Source organism: Mus pahari, chromosome 13 (genome assembly GCF_900095145.1).
Source record: "Mus pahari chromosome 13, PAHARI_EIJ_v1.1, whole genome shotgun sequence".
Taxonomy (NCBI): domain Eukaryota; kingdom Metazoa; phylum Chordata; class Mammalia; order Rodentia; family Muridae; genus Mus; species Mus pahari.
This window is the reverse complement of record NC_034602.1, coordinates 24,308,316-24,326,417: the sequence shown is the minus strand read 5'-3', so window position 1 is coordinate 24,326,417 and position 18,102 is coordinate 24,308,316. Positions and strand designations below refer to the sequence as shown.

The following is an 18,102-nucleotide window of genomic DNA, read 5'->3' as shown; positions in this document are numbered from 1 at the left end:
GCAGGGCGGGGGGAGGGTATAGGGGACTTTTGGGGTAGCATTTGAAATGTAAATGAAGAAAATATCTAATAAAATAATTTAAAAAACAACAAAAAAAGATGTTGCTGAATGACTTATATAATACGTAACACAGAGTAGATACTGTATAAAGAGCTGATATACTGAAGTCTAGGGACATGGTTCAGTTAGTTGCTAACTATCTAGTGCTCACTCACTCTCAGGGGACCTTGCTATACAGCGGCCTCGCTCGAGGGAATGGAGGGTCTAGCAGGAGAAAAGCTGGCTGAGACCCTTTATAAGAAGCGGGCGTGGGGGCAGACTTGGGCTGAGGAAGTTCATGCAGTTGTAGGGGCTATGTGCAGGTTTGCGGTCTCCCTTTCCTCGAATTGTCTGCTTCGAGTAAGACAGATAATCTTGGGAAACAGGCTGTCTCTTCAACATTCTTCTCTGGGCTGAGAAAGGTCAGCTGTAATCTCATGCAAATCCTGTTTTTAAAAACCAAGACACTTTATCAAAAATATTTTACCAATGACAACTTCCGGACTTTAAAGTCTTCCAAGACCCTTTCGATGTCAGGGTGCTTGAGAGGGAGCCTGGCCAGGGATTCGAGCAAGGACATCCCAGCCTGCCTTAGCCGCTTGGCCCGCCCAGGCCCGCAAGTCTCGTAGAGGCGGGCCCTGCTAAAGCCCCGCCCATCCCACAAGGCCCCGCCCAACAGGTCCCCAGCCCCTCCCGCCGGGTTGCACCCTCGACCCCGCCCGCGGGGTATGCGTCCACCGGAAGTTCCGCGCACGGGCCTCCTCTCACTTCCGCTCGGCAGGTGACAGCCGTGGGGCTTGGGGTGGCCGGCTGCTGCGACGCACCCGAGGAGCGGGAGGCGGAGGCTGCGGACATTTTGCTGCTGAAGCGAGCCGAGCCGCGGCACCCGGAGCCGTTTGGATTTGTGGGTGAGGAAAAAGGCAGCCCGGCAAGATAGGGAAAAAAAAATAAAACCCGAAGGGGTCGGAGGTGAGGGGGGTCCTCGAGGTCAGAGGTCACGGGGAGGACGCCGCGCTGGAGGGGTGCGAGCCGGAGGGGGCGAAGGTGAAAGGCCTGCGTGCTCATTCATTCCCGACGGCTCCGTCATCCCCGGTCCGCAGCCCTGTTCCGAGTGACTCCTGCACTTAGGCCTCCCCTGCGCCCCGCTTGTCCCTTCCCACTCCTCGGCCAACCTCAGGCCTGCTCGCTCAGGACCTTCTCTCTTACCCGCCGCCCCCCAAAACGGGGCAAACATCTAGAAATGGCCCTTCTGCCGCCCGCCCCTCGTCCTTTGGATCCTCGGGGACACGTTGACGGAATGGGGACACTTGTCTTAGTTCTAACACCACAAGAATGTCTTGTCACTGGTTCTCCAGCCCTTCTTGACTTCGAACCTCTGTGCTAAGCACTTTGTGTGCCGAGCTCACGGCGGCCTCTGTAAGGTAGCTGCTGTTGCTTTCCCTCTCTTACTCTCGAGGACTCAGAGGCACGGGAGGTTAAATCCCACACAGAAGGTCATTCGAGTAGTAGAGGCAAAAGCAGGCTTCCTATGTAGGTCTCCAGAGACCATCAAAGCTCGGGGACAAAGGTACCTGGAGCTGGCTTGGGGGGGGTCTAGGAGTGACTTGATATATTGTCGCCAGTATATTGTTTGGGTTGGTGTCAGGATGCAGCCTTCTCGCCAGTCGTCTGGTCCGATGTTTAGGGGGAGCGTCTGATACACTTTCATTAGGCGGTTGTTGCGGTCAGTGTTTTGGCTCTCAGGGCAAGAGTCTGAAGGTCTTCCTGCCTATTGGGAGCTGTAAGACCCAAATGGGCCATTCTTGGAGCTGACATCGACATCCCCTTCATCCCGTTTGCACTTTATTCCTTTTGCAGTAAAGAGGGGACCAACGGGACCCCTTAGGGGATCTTTTGGTCCTAGGTTCTAGAGGAACAGACCCACAGGACCGGGCTTTGGCCTGTCATGGTGCCTGGGATGACTGGTCTGCCTGGGAGATGGGAAGGCGACTTGGTACCTGGGGCTTGAGCCTCTTTTCCTTTGGAGACATTTTGTTGCTCTTTCCTTATGCCTTAGTTTCCCTGACAGCAACACAAGAGAGACTTACTATCTTCCTACTTCCTCTTGAGTGCAACTAACTGTAATGAGCCTGTGAAACTTTCCTTGTGCTTTTGGAAAAAGTAGTAAGTAAAAATGTTACATTAATTGCCTTTTTTTTTTTTTTTTGCCAGTCTCACTCTGTCCCAGTCTGGTCAGGATCTCATGTGTCTTGAATTCATAGCAGCCCTCTTGCTTCAGTCTCCCGAGCTGAACCACCACACCCAGCTAGCTCATCTGTCTGTCTGTCTGTCTGTCTGTCTGTCTGTCTGTCATGAGCTCTGTGATATTTTTCTAGTACCATTGAATTCACAGAAACTTAATATCGTCCCCTTATCCCTACCCTTCCAAGGGATAATTGAAGATAAAGCAACTTGTAGGGGCATAAACAGAGCCCTGCTCTGACCTGAATGGAGCCCACCAGTCCCTTTGCATCTTAGGAACTGCCAAGAGGGCTTTGCTCGTCCCTGAGAATCAGACCTTCAGTGACTCTGTAGAGATCATCTGATGAGTGTGGGGTGACTGGAAGCTTTACACCGGGTAGTCTGAAGGGCTTAGAGGTCCGGTGGAATGAGCACTCTGACTCCCTGCCAGTCGGCTCCTGGCTCTAGCCCCAGGTCAGCAGCTTCCCAGTTGTGTGACCTGGATAACTCACTTAGCTGGGTTTCTATCCTAATAAAATATGTAGATAAAGTGGTAGAGCACTTCGCCAGCGTTTGCAAGGCCGGTTTCTATTCCCAGCATCAAGAAAAATAAGGGTTTTTGGGGAGACGTGGTGGTCCATGCCTGTAACCCCAGCCAGCACTCATGAAGCTGGGGTAGGAGGAGGCAGCCAAGAAACTCTCCTTGGAACTCTGTCAGTGGTTCCTCCTTGCCCTCAGCTGGAGCTAACTTTAGCGTAGCATCCAAGCCCTTACAGAAGCAGATCACTGCATGGTAAGTACCAGCCATGGCTACAGAAAAAGGCCTTGTTTCAGAATAATCCTAAGAAAACCCCGCTGAGCCACCTCCAGTGTCTGAGGTGTTGGGTGAGGATATCTTGCAGAGCATATTACTATTGACCCTAAGCCGTGGTACCTGTTGGGTCCTGCGTCTGAGAAAGGCTGTCTGCCCTGTGAGGTTCCTTATTGCTTTCTTCTCCAACTAGACCTTTAAATACTAAGGACCTCTCCCGCTCTTCTCACTTCTCTTCCTAAAAGTAGTTGAGAACAGTTCGTTGTGGGTCCAGCTGGGCTGGGTTGGACTTTCATCTTCTGCATATCTGACTGCTCACTTCCCCCATGCCGGCACCCGAGCCTGCAGTGCTGACAGGAAGCAGGCATGGTTTGCTTAGGCTTCATAGTTGGCTGAGGGGTGCTTGTCCCTCGAAGGCACTTCTGTTTCTCAACAGGTCTTTTTCCCTAAGATATGCTGCTGAGATTATCACAACCAGAAGAGATTTATTTATTCCTTCCTTCCTCTCCTCCTCTTCCTCCTCCTTCTTTTTCTTCTTCTTCTGATTTTTATCACTTTACAGAGAGGAAAAATACTCTAGGGAGAAAATTGGGGAAATTTAAAAAAAATAAATACTACTTCACCAGGTTTGGTGGCTCATGATTTTAATTTAATTTAATTTAATCCCAGCCCTTGGGAGGCAGAGGCAAGCAGATCTGTGAGCTTGTAACCAGCTTAGTCTACAGAGTGAGTTCTAGGACAGTCAGGGCTGCACAGAGAAACCCTCCTTAGACTCTGTCAGTGGCTCCTCCCTGCCCTCAGCTGGAGCTAACTTTAGCGTAGCATCCAAGCCCTTACAGGCTTAGCTTCTACCTGGCTCTCCATCTTCAGCTTCTCATTCTATGTACTCTTTGACCGCCCAGTCACACTCAGACGTGCCACCTCTGCAAGCCGCACCTGTGCTTGTCTTCGCTACTTGCTCTTCTGTCTGTGCACAGCCCACACCTGCTGCTCCTGCCGGGGCTCCTTTGCTGGACTGTCGCCCTCTAGTGTCCTGTGTCAGTGATCACAGTGAATGTAATTGTCTGCTTACTTGACTGCCTTCTTAGTAAAGATCTCTTAGTCCTTTGCAAGCACTTGCCTAAACTGTGTGTCCAGCATCTAGTGAGGCACATGGCGATGTTTGATAAGTGTCTGGGGAAAGATCAAATGAATGAATATTCCGTTACATTGTGAGGGCTCCAGGTGATGTTCTGTGCGTCCTCATGCCATCCCAGAGGGATAGGGAAAGTGTGACTGTTAGAGGGACTTATGTGCTTCATGCTTCCATTGCTGTTCCCCGTCAGCAGCGTGCCTGAGCAGAGTCTGGGGGACAGGGAGATGGCAGACCTTCATTCGTGTTGGCTGATGTTTGGATTCCTCATGTGTTGACCGGTTTTAGCTTTGTCAACCTCTGATTCCAGGATGAATCCTGTTAGCTAGTGGGGTCAGAGGCTTGGCTATGGTTCCAGATTTGAAGCTCCGTTGTCTTCACCCTTGGGCTGGACCTCTAATAGGATGGTCTCTAAAGTTGGGAGGACCCTTCTATTTAAGGGTTGGTATAGCTGGTAGACTGCAGAAGTTCAGAGTCCATTAGCTAGGATATTATAGTCACTGATCCCTCCCAGGTTCCAATCTGGTTCTCTTAGTGTACCCTAAGTATCAACTGGAGTTGAGGAAGAAGATAAAATGGGGGGATCATACTTCAAAATTTCTTATTTTACATTCTCTCTGTGTGTGTGTGCCACTGGGCACCTGTGCATGGCAAATGACAACTCCAGGACCTGGCTCTCTCCTGCCATGGGAGCTCAGTGCCAGAGATCACACCCAGATTGTCAGGCTTAGCAACAAATGCCTCTGCCCACGGGGCTCTCTCACCAGCTCTGATTGGTTTTAGTTTTTTAGAACTGGGGATAAACCTCGACCTTATACACACCAGGAAAGCAGACCACCTCTTACTTATATTCCCAGTCCTCAAAAGCTTTTTTTAAAAAGTTATGTGATGGCTACCTGCATACATGTCTGTGTGGCGTGTGTGAGTTTGGTGCTCTTGGACGCCAGAGTAGATCAATAGGGCCCCTGGGACTAGAGTTACAAATACTTGTAAGCTGTTTTGTGGGTATTGGGAACTGAACCTGGGGCAGCAAATGCCTTTAATCCACGGAACCCTTAAAAACCTTTAATTAGATTTATTTTGTGTAGGTCCAGGGACACTGTTGCCATGGCCAGTAAGAATCAGAAAACAACTTTTGGGAGTGGGTTCTCTTCTGACACCATCAAGGTCCCATTCAGGGCTTAAATCAGGCTACCAGACAAATACTGTTACCCACTGAGCCATCTCACTGACCCTTTCCTCAAAAGCTTTAGAGACAGTGCTTCGGTGTTTGTTTTAATACTTACCCAGCTGTGTTATATACAGGAATAGACTTGGGCAGCATGTACTTTTAACCACACCCTGACTGCTTTTTGGTTTTAAGCTCTTTGAAGTAGACAGTTTTTGTATCACTAGCTGTTGGATCTGCTTCCATCTTCATTCTTGATGTTGAACAGTTGAAGTGCTTGGTGTTCTGATTTTGGCAACAGAGACTTTCTAAGTCTAGCATTCATTCATTCAATGTTTATTGAGACCCACTAGAGTCTGGCACTGGAATGTACCAGTAGGTAAACAAGCCAGACTTAGTTTCTGCCATAGTGTGCTTTCTCTTGTAGGAGAGACAAAGCAGAAATAGAAAACAAGTGCCTTAATACAAAACTAATAGGGTATGAGGAAAACAGAAGACATAGCAGCCAGAGCCCATTAAAATGGACTCCTAGCATCTTAAGATGCACATGTATACCTGTGTCAGGATTCCACTACAGCAGGGTAAAGCCCACAATGGCAAACTATTCTTCTGACACCCAGTGCCCAGTCCCATTCAGTGTGCCCTCATTGCCCATCCATCCACTCTCCTCAGACACACCGGGCACGCTCTCACTTCTGCTCTGCTGGTGGGCCTAGGACCAGGGACCTCATGCTTGCTGAGCTTCTCCTCTTGTTACTGAGCCCCGTGCCTAGCCCCAGCTGTTCCCTTTGGTGATGTTTTCCAAACATTCTTCACCTCATGGAGGCCTTCTGTGGCACTAGTCAAATTCCAACCTCCTTTCCTCCTGCTCCGTGCTTGCTGGCCTCTGCTCCTGCCTTTTTTCTTTTCTTTCTTTTCCTTTCCTTTTCTTTTTTCCTTCCTTTTTTCTTTTTCTTTTTCTTTTCTTTCTTTCTTTTTTTTTTCTTTCTTTCTTTTTTTTTTTTTTTTGCCAGCTCTGTCTTTTGTTGTTTTGTTTTTGTTTTAATCTTAATCTTGCTTGTCTGCAAAGATTTCTCTTTCCTTCAGTACACATAAACGGCTTCCAGGTCATGGTAGGTCCTTGGTGAATGTGCACATGTATAGAAATACTAGAGAGTAGCATATAAATACCTTCTTAAGTAGTAGATGCAGGGAATGTGTCTTTAAAGTGATGTCATCTAAGCTGAGATTTGAAGGATAAATTGGAGCAGCCATACTAGGGCAGGAGAGGATAATCCTGGTAGGATCAGCAAGTACAGAGGCACTGAGGGCCCGATGGTCTGAGATCCTTGAGGGCCTGGTGATGCTCTCAGTGCGGCCATGGCACGGTGCTCCGCCTCTTAGGATATGTACACTCTGAGCCTGCAGGAACAGGTTATGGCCTGCCTCACTGAAGAAAGGGGCCTGAACATGTCTCTGCTCCATTTTGTTGTTGTCTGAGTTACTTTTCAATTACTGTGAAGAGACACCATGACCAAGGCAGTTTATGAAAGGAAGCATTTAATCTGGGGACTCAGCATTCCAAAGGGTTAGAGTCCATGACCATCATGGTAGGGAGCATGGCAGAAGGCAGGCATGGGCTTGAGCAGTAGCTGAGAGCTCACAACTGATCCTCAAGCACGAGGTAGAGAGAGAGCTAGTTGGAAATGGTGTGGGCTTTTGAAACCTCAAAGCCCATCCCCAGTGACACACCTCCTCCAACAAGGCCACTCCTCCTAATAGCTCCCAAATAGTTCCACCAACTAGGGACCAGGCATTCAAACATCTAAGCCTATACACTGAAACTACCACAAGTATGTATTTTTAATTAAGTTTTTGTGGTCCTGAGGATGGATGGAACCTCTGGCTCGGGCATGCTAGCCAGATGCTTTCTCATTGAGCTCTCCTCTCAGCCCATTTCCCCCATCTAAGATGTTGCCGTCTGGTCATCTCCTCTGTGCCATTTCTTCTCTCTGATTTGTATGTTTAACCTTCTTACTGGCTGTGAAATGAGCTTGGTGGTCTGGCATTTTCCATTTCACAATAGTCAACAGTAGTTTGAGACTGGTTTACAAAACATGAACTTTCCCTAAGAGTTGAGCATTAGTTATCAGTGTGTGCTGAGCACCTGTTCGCTTGATGCAAGAGGTAGGAATACAGTAGTGAGCTAATCTAAGTCCTAGCTCTCATGAAATCTGCATTGTGGAAGAAGAAATAGTTGCTATAAGTACTGTTTATAATGCGTAACACTTCAAAAGAAAAAAATAGGAAAGAGGGTTAGACAGTGTAGGGGATTGAAGAGGTTTACTACTTTAGATAAAGCGGCCAGCTAGGCATAATAGTACAACCCTGTAACCCAGCACTGAGACCATAAATCCAAGGCTATCCTGGGCCACTAGTGAGTCCCAGGCCCGCCTGAGCTAAATAATAAGACCTTGTCTAAAAACAGTCATGGGATGTGTGTGGTGATGTACACCTTTGATCCGACAACTCCAAGTACTTGGGAGGCAGAACTCTGTGAGTTAAAGGCCAGCCTGGTCTACTAGCAAGTTCTAGGCCAGCCAAGGCTATGTTTTGAGATCCTGACTAAAAAACATTAATAATAAAAGAGCTAAGGTAGGGCTGACAAGATAGTTGAGTGGATAAAGGCACTTGCCACCATACCTGACAATCTGAATTTGATTCTGCTGGCACTCCACATGGTAGAAGAAGAGAACCAATTTCTAATTTCTCTAAGATATCCCCTGATCTTTTTTTTTTTGGGGGGGGGGGTTCAAGACAGGGTTTCTTTGTGTAGCCCTGGCTGTCTTAGAACTCACTCTGTAGACCAGGCTGGCCTCGAACTCAGAAATCCACCTGCCTCTGCCTCTGAGTGCTGGGATTAAAGGCGTGCTCCACCACACCTGGCTTCCTCAGTCTACATATGTATACTGTATGTGTGTGTGAGAGAGAGGGAGAGAGCGAGAGCTATGAAATCAAGTAAGAAACCTCAAGAATAAGGTAACAGCTGGGTATGGTGTCTTTAACCCCAGCATTTGGGAGGCCCCTGAGCTTAGGCCAGCCTCGTCTATATAGCAAGCTCCAGAACAGCCAGGACTACAGAGAGAGACCGTGTCTTTATAAAAAAGAAAGTGACGTCTGAGCCAAGACTCAAAAGGAATAAGATCCAAGACATGAAGCTATCCAGAGAAAAGGTCTTCCTAGCAAAGTAGACAGATTGTAGATTAGAAAGGAAGCCTGGGCTGAAGAGGTGGCTCAGTGGTTAGAATGGATCTTGAAGAGGACCTAGGTTGTCCAATTCCCAGTTATGGGGTATGGGAGCAGATGTGATGACGTGTATCAGATGTTAATTGTTTTGGAGATTTACTGATGAATGATAAGCTCATCCTTTCTAGCTCTTCCTGAACTCTAGTTGGTTGGTTCATCTTAGCTGTTGTGGCTCAAACTCCTCTCCAGTCTAACTGATTCAATCTGGCTTCTCTTAGCGTCTCACTGAATTGTTCTGCTTGGCCTCACACTAGCTCTGGCAATTTGTTTTAATTTTCTGGCTCCTTCTTACTCTCTGGCTTTAACCGCCTCTGCTGACCTGCAGTGAATTGCATGAACTCAGGAAGGAACTCACTGCACTGACTCTCAGCTTCTCCACTCCTGAGGGTTGAGCATATCCTATCTCTGGCTCATTCTGTTAAATCTTTCTCTCATTCATCACTTTGTCTACCTCTCAGTTAGACATCACTTTCAAACATGGCTGCTTCCTTCTACAAACTGACCGTACTTTCATTGTTTGGGTACGGTCTGTCTGTATTCTAGCCAGAGAGATTAAACATGTGGCACTCCAGCCAGATCACACAGACCTAGAAGGTCTTTGGATATGATTCCATGTCAGATCGGCCATATTGCTGTATTTAAATTCCTCTACAATCAAGAAACTGAGGTTTTAGTCCGCGGTGTTGGTAGAAAATGGATGGTGAACACTGCAGGGTAACAGTGTTTGAGGAGGAAAGGCTGCCAGAGGGTAGTTGTGATCTTGTGCTGTTTGAGCCCCTGCTAGTTATAAAGACCTTTGAATGGAGCTAGCATCAGTTAGGAGGCCTGGCTAATTGAACTGGGAGATGCAGTGAGAGTTGGAATCAGAGGTACTAAGTGTGAGTTGTCAGAGCGTGGATGCGATCGCCAGAGGTGAGATAGTGTAGATGGAGAAGGGGAGAGGATTGGGCATGAGCCCCTCAGGTCTCCTGTGGAAGGGGAGGAAGGGGCAAAGCAAAGGAGAAGGCACGGCCAGCAGGGTTGGAGGAGAAAGCAGAGTGAGTTCCTGGCATGCAAGGGAAGAAAATGTCTGGAAGGTGGCATTGCTGGGCAGTGGCAGATGCCACTTGATATTTGACAAGACTTTGTGTCTTCTGCTGGCAGAGGCCACCACACTGGCCTCCAAGGCCATCCCCGAGCCTTTACTTCCTTCTTTAAGCTCGTTTGCTCATCTCTTCTCCCAGGTCTCTGTTTTGTGATATGGCCTGGCTGTGTAGCCCAGCCCAGGCCTTAAACTCCATTCCTCTTGGCTCTACTTCCCACGTGCATGTGTCACCATATTTGGCTTAGTGGTGGCTTTTTATATATTAAGGAGAATAATTGCCCTTGTCACTTAACTCCTTAATCCATGGGCTTCTTTGGGTTTGAACATGGTGTTCTCTTCTTGGCGTCCTGGCCCTTGTTTTAAGTGGATTACCATGACAGTGAAATGAGTTGGAGCCTGCTTCTAGCAGCATTGGCAGCTCCACAGTTCTCAGGTCCCTCCCTGCCTTGTTACACTGGGATGTGTTGAGTGAGTATTCTCCCTGTCACCCATCTTTCCATAGCTGCCCAGTCTTCCCTTCACCTTAGAGAACTTCCCTGATGCTCCACCCATCTCAGGGCTCCCCTTGGAGCTTTGGTCACAATTTTTCTGAAGGGCAGGGTCACCCTCCTATCCTCTACCATTCTATTTTTGACCTACTGTATACAACTTGCACATGGGCATAGTCCCAGGCCTGCAGTGGATGGCGCTCCACACTGCCTGCTGAATGGATGGCCACAATTCTCTAGAAAGTGGGTGGGAGAACAGAGATTGCAATAAGCCTTGTTTCTCTGGTTTCTTTCTTATTTTAATTAACATGAGTATTGTCCCAAAGAAGTTCTAACTAATTTGTTTATTTTGTTTTATTTTGTTTTTATTATTTAGTTTTATTTTCTAAAACAGGGTCTTACTATGTAGCTCTGGCTGTCCTGTAACTCAGAGATCCATCTGCCTCTGTCTAAGTGCTGGGCTCAAAGGCGTGTCCACCACCTGCCTGGCAGGGTTATTTGTTTTGTTTTGTTGTAATCCAGAGGATGCGGCTCTGTTGGTAGATTACTGGGAAACTGACCCCTGATTCTGAAGTGAGGCTCGAGGCTGATGCTGATGAAGAACTTTTGCTTGCGTGTGGTACTTTTCTACCTTTGGGTCCTTTCACTTTGAAGCTTTTAATTACTATGAGCCTCCAGAGATGGCTTTGATTAATCAGTTCTCATCCAAATCCCAAGAGACTCACAGCTTGGCAAGCTCATCCAGACAGGCTTTTACTAGCCATGTCACCAAACCTGCTGTTCCTGCTGTTTTAGTAGGTAGATGGGGCCTAACGTTGCCTGCTATTCAACATCTGAGGAATTTTGCTGGTATTTGTGGCAGCTTGTATCCTGTACCCTTTAGCCTGACCTGTATTCAATTCTACCAGGGCTTCATTCAGAGAAGAGTATTTGCCTCCCTGGACTGAGTGGGACCTCCTCATGTGACAGTGTTAGAGGGTGTTGGCTTTATTGCTTTCTAACTGTGTGACTCCAAACAAATACCTTAACCTCTCTTGGCCTCAGTTTTCCTTATCTGTGAACCTGTGCTATTGTTAAAATCTTCTTCACAGATGTTATGAAGATGGATTTTTTTTTTTCTCCTTCCCTTTCCCCTCCTTGCTCTGGCCCCTCTCACTCTGGGCCTTGCTCTGGGCCATAGGTTTTTTATTTGTTTCTCATTATGGATGGTTGTGAGCCACCACGTGGTTGCTGGGATTTGAACTGGACTCCGGAAGAGCAGTTGGTGCTCTTAACCGCTGAGCCACCTCACCAGCCTGACGATGGAATTTTTAATTAATACTTTTGTTATACAGTGTGTGGAAGTCAGAGGACAACTTATGGGATTTTTTTCTCTCTCTCCACCACATGGGTCCTGGGAGCCAGCTCAGTTCACCAGACTTGTGGCAAGCACCTTTACCAGCTGAGTCATCTTACCAACCCCATGAGGACTAAATTAAAAATTCCGTGTGGGGTCTGGCCCACAGTGTATGTCTGTTTGTCATACTTCTGTAATCACTGACTTTGTTCTGCATTTCATGCCAAGCCTGAAGAACATGGAACATTTTCTCATAGCTGCTGAGCTGACTTGAAAGAGCCTGTTTGTATGAGTCTGGAGACCACATTGTCTCAGAGAGACAGTCTGAAGTGCTTTGTCCGCTGACAACTTGCCTTTTGGTCTTGGAGTTAGTCTTCCCTGTTTCCCTGTCCTTAAAATGGGTGTTGGTGCTCACCTGGGAGGAGCCGTTTCCTTTATAAAGACTGTTGGGTGTGAGTAGCTCTTGGGTAGAGTTTGCTTTGTAGGTACGACACTGGATTCAGCCACCAACACCACTAGGAACACTGAGTCAGATGAAAGGTTCTCAGATGTGGAGAAGTGCCTGGAATCCTGCTCAGCCTCACAGGAGGGTCACAGTTAGGCAGGGGACATTGGTGAGATAAGCCAGTCTCTGTCCTTGAGACAGCTGAAAGAGCTGAGCACACTCCAGCTCTTCTGTCTTAGGTGAGGAAAAACGGCAACCCCACTCTAGTCCTCCATTGTGTGTATTTCCGTGTATGTGCTGGATGAATGTATGGATACAGTTACGTGCCTGTACAGGTCAGAGGTCAACTTGGAGGTATTGTCCCTCGAGTGTTAGCCATCTGGATCTTTGAGATAGTTTCTCACAGGCCTGGAACTCATTAACTAGTCTAGTTTGCCTGGTCGGTAAGCTCCAGGGGTCCACCTGGTGGTCACAAGGGCAGCACCAGCTTTCTTCCCTGAGCTCTGGAGACCTCAGGCCTTCATGATAACTTGGTAAGCGCTCTACCAGCTGGGCTTGCTTCTTGGCTAAAGAACGCTCCTTTGCAGTCCCCCTCCTTCTTAGCCTTTCTCCTTTCTTTTCTTTTTCTGAGACAGGGTCTCGCTAGAGAATCCAGGCTGACCTGGAATCCATGATCCTTGTTCCTCAGCCTCCTGAGAACTAGGATTGCAGGTGTGGACCTCTGTGTCCATTCTGACTTACTCCTCATTGTCTTTGAGATCCATCTATCCATGTGACAGGTTTCTGAGCAGCTGTCATCAGGAAAGGATGGAACAGTTAAAGCTCCGGCAGAGACCTTCAGAGGCCAGTTTCCCTGCCTATATACCCATGTGTTCAGAAGTGGGGCTGCACCTGAGTCAGACCTTACGCTGTTCTCATCTCTGTCTGTTTTGCTGATCAGCTCCCTCATCAGCTCACCAAGTGCCCTCAGTGTTGAGTGCGTGTACATGCATGCCATCCTCAAACCTTCTCAGTGCAGAGATTGCATGGCCTGGAAGGAAGAAAGGCCTACCGCTGGCCAGTGTCCCTTGTGAACAATGGAACACTTTCCTCCTCAGAGTGTTATGGTCTTCCTTCCTCCTGAAGACTTAATAAACTGAGCATGGTGGTATCCCTGTAATCCTGTCGGTCAGCTGAGGCAAAAGAATCATGAGTTTGAGGCTAGCCTGACCTACATAAGGGAGTTCTATTTCTTGGTTACTTTTCTTTCTTTCTTTTTTCTTTATTCTTTTTTTTTTTTTAAAGATCTATTTATTTATTTCATGTATGTGAGACACACTAGAAGAGGGCATTGGATCCCCATTACAGATGGTTGTGAGCCACCATGTGGTTGCTGGGAATTGAACTCAGGACCTCTGGAAGAGCAGTCAGTGCTCTTTAACCGCTAAGCCATCTCTCCAGCCCTCTTAGTTACCTTTTATTGCTGTGATAAAATACTAAGCAGCTTGGGAAGGAAAGGTTTTATTTCAGTTTACAACTTCACACTGCAGTCCAGTGTAAAGGAAGTTAGGGCAGAAGCTGAAGCAGAAGCCACAAAGGAGTGCTGCTAACTGGCTTATTATGCAGCCTGCTTTCTTCTACACCCAAGACCACCACCCATAGTGAGGTGGGCCCTCCCCAACACAATCATTAATAAGATGTCCTACAGACTTGTCTACAGACAATCTGAGGAAGCCATTTTCTCAAGCCTACCTCTTTTAGATATGCTTAGATTTGTGTCAAGTTGACAAAACAAAGCCTCAGGGTAGCCTGTCTCAGGAATTCAGACAGGGCCTGTGAGGTGGGAAAGGCACTGGCCACCACATGGTAGAGGGAGAGCCAGCTCCTGCAAGTTGTCCTCTTGTTGCATGCACATTCCCTGAGACAGACAAATCAATGTAAAAAACCTTAAATAAATGGAAAAATTTATAAGGTGGACTGGCTCTGCCTGGTGTCATGCTGAACTTTTCCCTCTTTTATCCCCTTAGAAAGATGTCTCATGCGTTTACAGTGATCCCATTCTGCTTCCTGTTGTTTGACACCAGAAGAACATCCATTGGTGGGGAAATCTTCACTGAGTGGCAAACCAGAACCTCTGAAATGTGGTTATCTGACTGGGTTTCAAACTGCATTGACCTGTGGGCCACCTGGGCCCGGGTGAGGAGGGAAACCAGGGGCTTATAGTTGGATGAGTCAGGATCTGCCCCCAGCTTCCTTCCGTCATCCAAGTTCCACCTTCACCTGTTGTACAGATGGAAAATGTGAGGCCGGAGTCAGATTTACCAGCTGTTTGTAGTAAAGCCAGACTCTGGCAGCCATCTTGGCGTTGGTTCAGCCTTGCTGTGTCTGTCGAAGGTTAACTACAAAGCCTTCTGTTCCTGGTCCCTGGTGCTTGTCACAGAGTTGAATTTGTTGTGAGCCCTTGGTTTTGTAGCTTCCTTGGGAACCTGCCTTTTCATTCATTGAGCTGGCCAGCATTTGGTAAGCTCCTAGAATGTGCCAGGCACAGTGCCAGGCATTGGGTTGACAACATTAAAACAGAACAGATCTCAAACTAGAGGCATGAAGAAGGCTGTGGAGAGGTTGGAATCAGGAGCAAGTCTAATGTCAGGAGGCCTGTGTCCCTCTAACTGCAGAGGTAGGAAGTTGTGTGGGGTAGGAGAACTAAAGCTGAGGCTGCAGACTGAGCATGTTGTTGGAACCAATGTTAGGGATAAATATAACCAACCATAAATCTCAGCTGCTTTATGTTAGAATAGGTGATGTGTACACACAGCACAGTCTCCAAGTTACAGCGTAGGGTAAAAGAAGAGTCCGTCTCATCCCATCCCTTAGTCACCCAGCCTCCTTTCTGGAAGGAACCACTGATAACTGTTCTGTCCTCTTAAGGACAGTGGATGCGCTTGGAAACCTGAAAGATACTCATGTGTTTCTATAGCGACCCTGGCATGCCTTTCCATTGACTGTTTCTGATAGTTACAACGAAAGCATGTCGAGCTGGAACGATGTCTTGGTGGGTAAGAGCATTGGCTGATCTCCCAGCCACCTGTAACTCCAGTTCCAGGAGATCACATGCCCTTCCCTGTCTCCTGCAGACACCAGGCATACACAAGGTGCACATACATACATGCAGGCATGCACATAAGACCTTTTTAAAAGCATGTATAGCTGGAGATAGAGGAACATTCTTTTAATCCCAGCACTCAGAAAGCAGAGGCAGGTGGAATTTACAGTTTTGAAAGCTACTGCCACACTAAGAGTTGTAGAAGACGATTTAGACCCTTGTTTAGACCCTAATTTAGACCCTTGTTGACACCACATGAGGGTCTTTATTTCCTGCATTTGTACCAGCATGGCACCTTATCAGACTTTTGGGTCTTCATCAGTCCCGTATCTGATCAATAGCGTTTGATTGTAATTCCAGTTTCCATCTCTTCTATTGTGACTGGGTATGAAAAGCTTATATTTGGTAGACTGTTTACATACCTGCGTCTCCATTCTTCTCTTTGTATTGATGGGTTTTGTTTGTTTTGTGACAAGGTCTTGTTATGTAGCCCTAGGCTGGCCTCAAACTCCCGGTCTGTTTCCCAGGGACCGGGTACCCCATGTGCCACTGTACCTGCCTCAGGTATGGTGGATTTTGCCATTTATGGAAATGATTTTGCCTTTGTCGTCAATGTCATGACAATTTTCTGAATTTAAAATTTGCCTCTTTTTGTTTTTATTTTGTTTTGGTCATGCAGGAAAACTGACTGTTTATATCTGGAGCTTTGAGGCTAGCTTTTATGCCACACAGAAAGGCTTTTTTCCCTCCTGGATTTTTGTTTGTTTGTTTTGTTTTGTTTTTTGAGACAGGGTTTCTCTGTATAGCCCTAGCTGTCCTGGAACTCACTTTTTAGACCAGGCTGGCCTTGAACTCAGAAATCTGCCTGCCTCTGCCTCCCAAGTGCTGGAATTAAAGGCATGCACCACCACCGCCCGGCTCCCCCCGGATTTTAATCCAGTCTACCTTTTCCTCTCCAACATTGGCTCTTACTGTTTTTTGTTTGTTTGTTTGCTTTTTCGTGGACAGGGTTTTCCTGTGTAGCCCTGGCTGTCTGGAACTCCCTCTGTAGTCCAGGCTGGCTGGGAAAGGTGTAGGCTACCACCACCTGGCTTTTTCTTACTTTTTTATCCAATATGGTTCATCCATAGATGTCAGAGGACAAACTCTACAGGTTTGCCTTTTCCCTTTTGGGGGTTCAGGAATGGAACTAAGTTTGTCAAACTTGGTGACAAGTACATTTATCTGATGAGCCGTCTTACCGACTTAAAATATAGTCATTTTCTCTTTCCTTTCTCTAGTCCTTTTCTTTTCTCTTCTTCCTCTCTCTCTCTCTCTCTCTCTCTCTCTCTCTCTCTCTCTCTCCCCTTCCCTCCCCCCTCCCTCCCTCCCTCCCTCCTTCCTTCTTTCCTTCCTTCCTTCCTTCATTTGTTTGTTTGTTGTTTATGATAGGGTCTTTATAGCCCTGACCTGAAATTTGCTTTATAGACAAGGCTCCCAGACTGGCCTCAAACTCAAAGAGATCCTCTTGCCTTTGCCTCCCAAATGTTGGGATTAAAGGTATGTGCCACCTCATCCAGTTAAGACATTGTTTTTAATGTTTGTGTGATTCACAGCACGTGGTATGCTCAGCTCTTAGCTACACAGTGAGCTACATCAGGACACAGATAATCTTCATCACGTGCAGGGAACTTCCAGCCCCACTGTGACCTCTGACCTGGCCAATACCACCATAACATAGAGTTGCATTTCTACTCTACAGCTTTATCCATATGACATCCCATGATACTTAAGGAGCTTGTATTTATTCTGTTTGGTTGATTGTGTTTTGTTTGGAAACAAAATAGGGGCCAGCGTAATGACTCGGGAGGTAAAGACACTGCTGCCAATCTTGATAAACCCGAGTTCTATCTCTGGGACCCACACAGTGGGAGGAGAGGATGTAATTCTTCAAGTTGTCCTCTGACTTCCACACCCATGTTGGAAGATGGTGTATACCCACACACAGTGAGTGCAACTTAAGAAAAAAAAAGCAATGAAGTTAACTGACTTTAGTATAGTAGTCTGCTCTTTCCTGTAAAAAGTTAGTATTGTAGGAGTTAGAGATGGCTCAGTAGTTAAGAACACATTGCTTTAGCAGAGGGCCTGGGCTTGATACTTAGTATCCACAGGGTGATTTATAATCATCTATAACTCTAGTTCCAAGGGATTCAGGGCACCAGGCACACACCTGTGCACATGCATATATATGTACAGGCAAAACACTCATACACATAAAATACAATTTGAAAAATTTAAAATTACTATTAGGCTGTGGAGATGCTTCAGTGGGTAAAGCTCTTGCCACACTAGTATGAGACTCTGAGTTCAAATCCCTAGGATGTGGTGTAGTATATGTGTCTGTAATCCCAACACTCAGACAGGACACTCCCTGAAAACACATGGGCCATTGTGCCTGCAGTATACCACAGGAAATAAAAGATCATGTCTCAAACAAGATATAAGGCAGGAATTGGTACTTAGTGTGGCCCTTTGACCCCCATACATGTGCTGAGATGTGAGTGTACCTGAACTTACATGCAGACACATACAGTTTTATTTTAAAGTTGTTATTAATAAGAACTGGAGGAATGGCTCAGCAGTTAAGAGTACCTGTTGCTCTTGCAGAGGACCTGGGTTCAATTCCTGGTACCCACATGCTGGCTCATAACCATCCATAACACTAGTTTCAGGGGATCTGATCTTTTCAGGCATTAGGCACACACATGGTATACACACATACATGTATTCAGGCAAAACACATACACATAAAATAAATCTGAAAAATTAAAAACAAAGTTATTATTAGCTAGGCATAGCAGCACACACCTTTAATCCCGGGACTCAGAAAGTAGAGGCAGTCCTACCATACCAGGACTACATAGTAAGAGTCTCAGTCCTCTTCTCTCTCTCTCTCTCTCTCTCTCTTTCTCTCTCTCTCTCTCTCTCTCTCTTTCTCTCTCTCTCTCTCTCTCTCTCTCTCTCTCTCTCTCT

The 18,102-nt window shown here is 46.9% G+C and overlaps 1 protein-coding gene across 4 annotated transcripts in view; it reads left to right on the top strand.

Annotated features, from left to right (window-relative positions):
- Positions 1-716: 716 nt before the first annotated feature.
- Ap1b1 (adaptor related protein complex 1 subunit beta 1) overlaps positions 717-18,102 on the top strand; it is a 54,497-nt gene continuing 37,111 nt past the window's right edge. For all 4 annotated transcript variants that reach the window (XM_021210190.1, XM_021210189.1, XM_029545033.1 and 1 more), the window contains exon 1: positions 717-947. The gene's annotated coding sequence lies outside the window, so the exon portion shown is untranslated. The remainder of the gene's footprint in view (positions 948-18,102) is intronic.